Consider the following 9,704-nt stretch of genomic DNA (forward strand, 5'->3'; position numbering starts at 1 on the left):
TTCCTCGGGCACACGGTGAACAGAACTTTTGCCGTGAGCCGAGAACTAAACACACGGCGAACAAAAAGCACACGGCGAATCGAGACTTCGCCGTGTGCACCAGGCCCGACACACGGCAAATCAAGACTTCGCCGTGTGCCCATCAGATAGCCCACGACGAAATGGGCTCCATGTTAACGGCCGTTCACTACAGCTCAACGCCGTCAGCATTCGCCGTGTGCCGGGCGCACAGCGAACCTTCATCTTTGCCGTGTGCCTTGGGGCAGCATACGGCGAAGTCATGGCCCCATTAACCGATATCAAACGGCCGTGGACGTCGTCGCCTTTGCCGTGTGCTGGAGTTAGGCACACGGCAAACGTAAGGGTTTGCCGTGTGCTGCTTCTAGGCACACGGCAAAGAAGAATGTTCGCCGTGTGCTGAGCCTTTTGTACACGGCAAAATAAAAGGAACCGGTCGAATCCTCTAAGCAAGGCCATGAATACAAATATTATGGATAATCGTTTACAAATTATATGAAATCAAAACGTGAACTAAAAATTATGAAAATTGTCATGAACTCATGTCATCATATATCGAGTCTCTTGTAAAAATTTGGTTGGATTATTCACTTGTTTCACAAACGCTGCTTATAAACAGCTGTTTCTCCGCAAAATATCCATATACCTTGAAAGGTTTTAGTTACGTGTGTATGTGTAACGATTTGTAAGTAATAATTTGGATTCTAAACTATTTCTATGAGTAACACACCACATAATAGTAGTTCATGCGCAATCATGATATTTTTCTGAATTTGTTTGCCCTTTTTTGATTTTTTAGTACTATTAGAATTAAAGTGGAAATATTCAAATTGAGATATACATGCATAAAAAATACAAAATTTTGAAATAAGCACTTCATATAATATGTTTATTTAATTTAATAATACTTTGCAATGTATATTTCGTTAAATTTAGTGAAACATGTTTGGAAAACAAAATGTGGACAAAATAAATTAGGTTTGCCGTGTGCTATAACCTAGTCACACGGCAAATCGCTGATATTGCGTGTAATTTCTATTTTTGTGAAAGAATCATTTGAAATTGAAAATTAAAAAAATGTTCGCCGTGTGCCCTGTATATGGCACACGGCGAAATAGTGTCTTCGCCGTGTGTCCAGGTCCAGGGCACACGGCGACCTCCAAAGTTCGTCGTGTGTCCTGCATCTGGCACACGGCGAACTTTGCAACACTTAGCCGTTAGCTCTGGTCCATCACTCTCTCGCTCTCTCACTCTCTCTCTCTCGCTCTCTCACTCTCTCTCACTCTCTGCGCAGCGGTGTGGCCCCGCCCGCCCCGCCCCGGTGCCGCCCCGCCGCCGCGGCCCTGCTCCGATCCTGCCTCACCGGCGCGGCCCAGCCCGCCCCGGCTCGACCTCCTCGGCACTGCCCCTCCGCCGTGGCCCTGCCCCGGAGCGGCCCAGGCCCGGTGCGCCCCGGCCCGCCCGCGCCGGTGCGGTCCCGCCGGCCTCGCCCTGTGTAACACCCTAATTTAAATTCCAGCTTTTAATAATAAATTTAATTGGCTTTATTTAATTTTCTAAGGTTTATTGTGCTAGACTTGCATTTAATCTAAAATTTTGTTCCTCAGGTAATTAAAATTTGTCCAAGTTTAAAAATTTGATGTTGCATTCATGCTGGTGCATGGTTTTAATTATTTGAGCGTGGTTTGAATTCAAATTTGTATTTGAATTCAAACTTTGTTTGATTTAGATTTAGAAAAGAAAAGAAATAGAAAGGAAAGGAATAGAAAAGGAACCCATAACCCAAGCCCAAGACAACCCGGCCCAAACCCAAAACAAGAAAACCCAGCTCACAGCCCAGTCCAACCCGAAGCGGGCCATGGGCCACTCTCCTTTTTCCCTCTCCCCCGGGCCTGCTCACCCCGCGCGTAGCCCAGCTAGCGCACACGCCCCCGCTCCCGCATGGCGCTCGGCCCAGACCAACCCGCACAGGCCCACTCCGCCCTCTCCTCCCGCTCAGCCCGAGCCGCCGCACCGCTCGCGTTTCGCTCGCTGACCAGCGGGGCCCGCTTGTCGGCCCCGTCTTCTCCACCGCAACCGCGCCGCGCAACGACCGCGCTCAATCCGCCGAGATCACCGACGAGTTTCCCTCTGGGGCACGCCTCCCCAGGATCCCCGCCGGCCTTTAATTGGCCCCTGCGGACCCCCAGAGCCCTCACCCTCCACGCCAAGTGCCGCCACCAACCCTAGCCGCCGCTCCAGGACAGCTCCGCCGTGCCGCCGCGCTGCGCCACCACGGCCACACCACTCTGTGGCAGCACCAGCCACCCCGTGCCCCCCAGTAGATTCGCCGCGGCCCAGTGAACCTCCTCGAGCACCCTTCCCCGGTCTAGGCCACTGCATCGCCAGAATTGGGTGCGGACCTCGCCGCGGGTGAGCTCCGCCGCCGTCGCAATCCCTCGCTGCCGGCGACCCCCGTGCCTCGCTAACCCCTGTATTTGCTTCACAGGAGCATCACGCGTCGATCTCTGGAGTCCAGGTGCCCAGACTCCGTCTGCAACGACCCCTCCTCGAACTCCGACCCTGCGCCGCTGCTCGCCTTTGACGCCGCCGCCCCTGCACGGCCGCTCTACCCGATTTCGGGCACCGGTGAGCACTTCCCGAGCCCCTGACCCCTTTTACGCTAGATTTTAATCCCTGACTCGCGCCCAGGATAGCCTCCACGCCTTGCGCCGGCGAGACCTCGCCGCGCCGAGCCGCCCCCACCGTCGCGCAGCCACGTACGGTCCCCATCACCCCTCGCAGCGGCCACCAGTGGATTACGCGTGGTCCGTAGACCCTCCCTGGCCAAGATCCGCTCGTCTTAGAGCCCGGGAACGCCAGTTAGGTGAGCTCCGGCGAGCTCCCAGCCGCGCGCCGCCGCGGGAGCCCTGTCTCCGGCGTCAGCGCCGCCGCCCCCGCGCCCCTTTGCCCTGGACCGCCAGATCCGTTTGCAACGGCCATGATTAGATCCAGCGCCCTTAAAACCCAGGCCATCAGATCTGGATCCAACGATCCAGATCGGCGCGTACCCCTTCAGCCTGGCAAACTTCATAAAGAGCCCCTGGGTTTTATTGAAATAAACCCGCAGTCCTAGCGCGTTGAAAAATATTTACATCCAGGTCCAGTTTTTAGCGCTTAAGCCCCTGGCCTTCTTAGAAATCGAACCCGCGGTCCAGAGTTGTAGTTTTTGCATGTTAGACCCTGGAACTAAGATTTATTTACGTTTTAGTCCTCGGTTTTAGCAGAAAAGTCCCTGGAACCCTGTTTTTATTACAAATAAGCCCCTAGAACTTGTTTTTAGCCTAGATTATGCGTTTTAGCTCCGTTTTTAGCGTTCTTTATATCCACGCGATCGTTGTAACGAGTAGAACAGTTTAGGCTTAGTTTTTCTTGCTGTTTTTATGTATTGATGTATTGTTTCTTAGTTTTTGTTAGTGTTTGCTTGTATGCTTACTATTGTGCATTGTTTTGGCCATGTATTCGTGAGTAGACGTTGATCCATCTGAGGAGCCCCAGTACCAGTACCCAGAGCAGCCGTCTTCGGAGCACTTTGAGCAGTAGCAGGAGCAGTACGAGGAAGGCAAGTATAACATGAACAACCTATCACTTTTAAATACAATTTCATACTGCATTTTAATATTATATGCCTATAAGGACTTTCCTAGCCACTTTATATCCTTTATATATATCCTTGGGTTGCATTTTGGTTAGTTGTGCTAGGTTGCTGCGCTATAACACACTCTGGTCCTTTTTAATTAATTTGATTAATGGTTTACTTGAACTTAATTCTGAGAGTGGCCCTCTGTGTGGATGAGTGGCTCACGTCTCGTTAAAAGATGGTTTTTGTAGAAACATGGTTTAGGGGGCCAGCACGGTGCTTAGTGCTTGGTTGGCCACTCTCCATAAGGACCGGTTCATAGAGCGACAACCTGGGACAACAGCGCTACCACAAGGCTAGAATGGGATAGACTTGGCTTACTAATTAGGTCTTTTTGGTTTGGAGTAACCTACCTGCGGGGCAAGAGTAGTAAGCTTCAATGGTCCCTGCTCCTCCGGCTTGGTCTGTGCTTGGATTGCGCTCCTGTGCTTGTACCCCTGGAGGTGGGCCCCATCGTCGCTGACCTATCTCTCGCGGTTACGCCTTACCAACGAGATTCTTTGTAACGGCCTCGTAGTGAGTCGCTAGTCATCTCACCTAAGGAAGTGTGATGAACCTCTAGCGTAGCTCACAACTTGTGGGTAAAGATGTGCAACCTCTGCAGAGTGTAAAACTGGTATACTAGCCGTGCTCACGGTTATGAGCGGCCCAGATCCTCCTTTTGATTAGTGGGGTTGTCTCCTTCCGACGAGGGAGGTGCCTCTCGGGGTTACCTTGGTGGCTTGGTTTTGGTATGGTTCTCAGTAGTATCATGATTAAATTTGACTAATTACTATGTAACTGGGTTAATGGTAATTCATCAACTCGTAGTAAATAGCTTTAATAAAATTTTGCCAACACTTAAAAGCTAATGCAGTTCAGTCAGCCAACCTAGAGCCTCATAGTTTGTGTTATACTTGTTGAGTACAAGTTGTGTACTCACTCTTGCCTCTTCTCTACTTTTTCCTCTTGGCTACGCTACTGCTGCTCAGTTCCTGCCGACACGAGGGAGTTCGTCCAGCGCTACCAGGATTACGAGGACTTCTAGGTGTTCGTCTCCCAGTCGACGTCCCTATGGCGCCCTGCTTGTCTTCGGAGAGCTTTTACCATATTTGTACTTCGCTTCCGCTGTATCAGACATTTTGTCATTATTGTAATAAATAACATTCGTATTCGCTCTATTATGTCTTTTTACGTGATATGTGCTATGATATACTGTTCATTCTGTTGTATATACGTGTGACTTGATCCTGGCACGTATATGATTGCTCGGTTTATGTTCTTTTATAAACCGGGTGTTACACCCTGCCTTGCCCCGGCGCCGCCCAGGCCCGGCGCCCCCCCTCGCCGCCCCGCCCTGCCGGCGCCCCGGCTCCGTCGCGGCCCTGCCCCACGGCGTCTTGCAGGAGAAGAAGAAGGTTGCTCGCCGTTAAGCTTCTAGGTGAGGACTTGAACAAAAATTTCACATCCTGTATTTTAGTAGAAGAAGAAGGTCGCTCGCCGTTAAGCTTCTAGGTGAGGACTTGAACAAAAATTTCACATCCTGTATTTTGGTAGTGCTTTTACAGGGCTAGATGGGTACACAGTACACAGACTCATTTCTCTAATATAACATTCAATTCAGCATAATTTGTAATCAACTTCTTCGTTTTTTGTAGTTGTCCTCACATGAAGGCCAGGAGTGCAACCCGTTCGTGGGATGGGCTCTGGCCCACAAGTGCAAGGCGACATCCAACGTCACCTACAACCCTGACGACCCGCCCTCGGCGTACAGCAACCCGTCCGTCCACAGTCGTATCCAGGCCTATACAGAGATGGGAAGACAGGTCTATGGGCCAGACTGGGATCCGAGCTCCCAGCCCTTTGATGGAGAAGTCATTATGAGGGTGGGAGGAGGCATGAAACATGGGCGCTACTACATTGGTGATGGCCTTGTAGACACAGCCAGCACTCCCACCCTCTCCCAGATTCGAGCGAGCAGCACGGCCAATAGCCCGGCCATACGCCCACAGCTGTCCGCGTCGTAGCTCCAAGTGCAGGAACTTCAGGTTATTTCTTATTTATTCATAGTTCATTCGTTTTGTACATATATTTGCTTTGCATTGTAACATTGTCATGAACTATTGTAGCACCGAATGCAAGCACAATAGGCGGTGTATGAGGCGGCACTGGCCGAAGAGAGGAGGATATGACAAGAGAACGAGCAGAAGCAGGCAGCCGAGATGGCCCAGATGTACAACTACATTCAAAGTCTTTCTGTCCAAATGGGTAATCCCATCCCAGCCATGCAATTCCCTGTGGCTCCTCCTCCTATTACTCCTCCGGTGAGTATCTTGAAAACCCTTTAGTTATTTTTGAAGTATTAGATACTTAGAGAACTTTAGACTTAGAGATCGTGACATACATTACTCACTTAACGATTTAGGGGACCTACATCTGATCCTTTGGTGCTCTATTTATTGGCAAAATAAGTAAGCGAAATGGAAAGCGTTTGCAATAGCGCTAGTGTGTCTAAATTTCAATTTGGAGTTTTCATTTGGATATCCGAGTTCGTAGAAAATTTAAAGTAGGTTCCATTTTGAAAAAAAGTTACTGGCTAAACTATCACAAACTACATATAGAAATGTTGAAATTGATTTGTAAATAAAGTCATTGGCGAAGGTTTCTTCATAGAAGAGGTTCATGGATTCGTTTGCGGTAATTTGGTCGATCTAGTTATGCAAATCAAATTCGAAACTGAAGTTTCAAGCTCGAATTACAAGATGCATTATCATAGGAATTCGAAATCAGGTATTTCAATGAAAGTTTGAACTTCTGTTCTGTCTGTCCCAATGCATTTCAGTAAACGAGTGTAGCATATCTCCTCTCATGAATTATAACTTGAGAACTTGGTTTTTGTCTCACCTGCAATTTACTGTCTTACTTTTTTTGCAGAATCTATCGGCGGCATCGAATACGCCAAAATTGTCGCCGGGCATCTCACCGACCCTCCCACAGCAGTTGTTCCCGCCTCAGTTCGGCGGCGCCCCACCGTTTGACGACCCACCACAGCCATAAACTTGTTGATTTCAATATTTATGGACTTGTGAACTTCTGGATATGTATTTGTGAACTTCTGGATATTTTGTGAACTTTCAGGACTTTGCATTGGACTTCTGTATGTGTTTGATGTTATTTGTGGCTAGTTGTGATATATATATTGTGATATATAATGTTTGTGACGTTTGTTATGATATGTAATGCCTGTGATATATATGTTGTGATATGGGGTCCTTTTTACGTGAAAAACAAAAAAAAATAGCATTTGTTTGGTCACTTTGCCGTGTGCCAGGGACTAGGCACACGGCAAAGTGACCATTTGTCCAGTCCTGAACACCAAGGTCGCCGTGTGCCTAGACCGGGCACTCGGCGAACTGACCATAGTTCGCCGTGTGCCAAAGCCAGGGGCACATGGCGAACCTGAATACTTTGCCGTGTGCCAAAGCCAAGGGCACACGGCAAAGTGGGAAATTTCGCCGTGTGCCTGATTCCTGGCACACGGCTAAGTCCTCAGTCACGCCGTTAGGCCGGCGGCGTCACGACGTCTGGCCTTTTTTTTGCCATGTGCCCTTGGATACACACGGTGAATGTGTTTGCCGTGTGTGCGACAGATGGCACACGGCAAACTAGGCATCTGCCGTGCCTAGCGCTGCCGTCGGGGGTTCGCTGTCGGCCACTAACGGCGAAGTCTTCGCCGTGTGCTTGGGGCACACGGCGAATTAGAGAATTCCGGTAGTGAAACAATACTTGCCCTGACGTGACTCCACTATTAGTCGCTGACGGGTGTGCCAGGTCAGTAGGCACATCTTGCCTTGGTCCTGCATCCTCCTCGATCACTGGTATCCTCACCTCTTGCCTCGGGGGCTCGAGACTCATTTCCGCAGCGCTAAGGAAAATGCAGAAAACAAAGAGAAATAGCAAAGGCAACTTCAAAGAGTACTATTACTCATGTGAATGATCTTCATCATCACTGTCACGACTAACGGCCTTAAGTTTATTCGTAGTGGTCGTCGTCTATCTCTTCGGAGGGGATGGCATTGCATCACCACCACGAGGACTTGCATTTCTCTGGGTGGCTACCGTATCCCTCCTCTCCAGTCGACCAATAGCTGGTCATCGTCGGACACTTCTTCTTCGGTCACCTCTTCAACGACAGAAGCAGGAGCCCTACGCTAATCCGCTCACGGCCTTAAATGCCTAGGACATCATCCTACACACAGAATCAAGTCAAGTGTCAGAATTAATATGCCAAAGGAGGTAGAAAAATATGCAAGATCAAAAGATGGTGCATAAATGAACAAAAAGGGAAATATGCACGATAGAATTAGGGTTGAGATGGTGGATTTGGATGCTGTAGCGGTGCAACAGTCGCGGAGGAGGTCGAGGCCGCGCTCCACAAATTGCTGAAACAAAACAATTTCATCTAGATGCTCATAAGGAGCATCATATGATTCGCCCGCGCGCCATAGGACCACCTCCTTACACTGCAGAAGGCCCTCAGCAACAAGTTTCTGGAGATAAGCATCAGAACACTTAGTCTTCCACCACGAATCGACAGGCGGAGCCGCGTTCTTCGATTACTTTTCATTCCCCTTGTTCTTGGTTACACTCTTATTACCTACCATTCTTGATGTGATGAGTTGTTTAGCTCACTTCTGCTCGGGGGCTTAGGAGAGGGGCACGTGGAGCTGTGCACTATAGAAAGGGAGCTCTGGTGACTAGTTCGTTGGAGGAAAAGGGAGGCGGCGGAAGAGCAAATCTTGATCCGGATCTGAGAATGGCGGAGGCACTAGGGTAGAGGAAGACAAAGCAACATAAAAGTGAATGTGAGGTTTGACCGAAGTCACTGCAGGGTTAAATAACTAGAAGGATGGCAAAACAGTAGTTTCCTGGAAGATGACAAGTTTTTCGAGGAGTCAGATTTAACTTTCAGCGTTAATTTCAGGTTTTGTTTTGACAAATTATTTCTTTAACCATTTTTTTAGGGATTCTATTTCGAGAAATGGATTTTTGAATTTCTAACCAAATAGTCCAATTTAACCATCAAAGGAATATTTGGTAAAATAACCTAATATGCCATGATGTTTTGGTTCCTTTTTCCAAATTCTAGATTTGGATTCAAGGGTCTAAGGTTACGGGACACATGTCATCGGCGACTTGTTTTTCCAAAATTATTAGGAAGACAAGAAAATAATATTTAAACTCAAGATGGACCCTTAGTTAGATTCTTGGATTCTACCTAAGGCTCGGAGGCTATAATGAGGACTAGGCCCGATCTTCTGAGAGGTAAAGGTACGTTCGATTCGTGGAGAACTCGACGTTGACGACCCGGCTTCAAATCAGCGTGATTCGAACCTGCAACCGCTACACCACTGCTCCGTTGGGTATCAACCAAGCTCAACTTGATTGACCTCGCCAAGAAGGCTTTTCCTACAAGCGAATCGAAGAACACAAGCAAGAAAGGGTAAACACACAATCTGAAATTGCAGATGTGTATGAAGCAAAGATCAAGATGGGGTTCAAGCTCTGATCACAAAAGGACTAATCGCCATAGTGGTGTAGAACAAGAACGAGGGCCCTGTATCACTGTAAAAGGACTTGTCGCCACAGTTACAACGAATCAATCTCAGTTTCACGAGGAAAACTAGAACTAACAAAGCCCTTACCCTAATGTGGCGGCAGCTACTGATTATATGATGGTTGGGGCGTGCATACCCCCCTAGCCACGTCCATAATGGATCCCAACACGATACATGGGCCAACAGCCCAAAAGATGGTGTCGCAGCACCGTGACATATTCTGGACGTCCTCTTGTTTCGACAATTCCCGTCGACTCAAAACAAATTTGGGCCTGAAACCTGTTCCATTGGAAGCTCCTTGAAATTATATTTCCATCCATATATAGAACGCCCAAAATGGACTCCGTATGCGGCCTGGGCATCATTTTTGGAGTGTGCTGCTCCTAGACTCTAAGATGAACTCGAACTTG

The sequence above is a fragment of the Panicum virgatum genome, chromosome 7K, assembly GCF_016808335.1.
Source record: "Panicum virgatum strain AP13 chromosome 7K, P.virgatum_v5, whole genome shotgun sequence".
In the NCBI taxonomy this organism is placed as follows: domain Eukaryota; kingdom Viridiplantae; phylum Streptophyta; class Magnoliopsida; order Poales; family Poaceae; genus Panicum; species Panicum virgatum.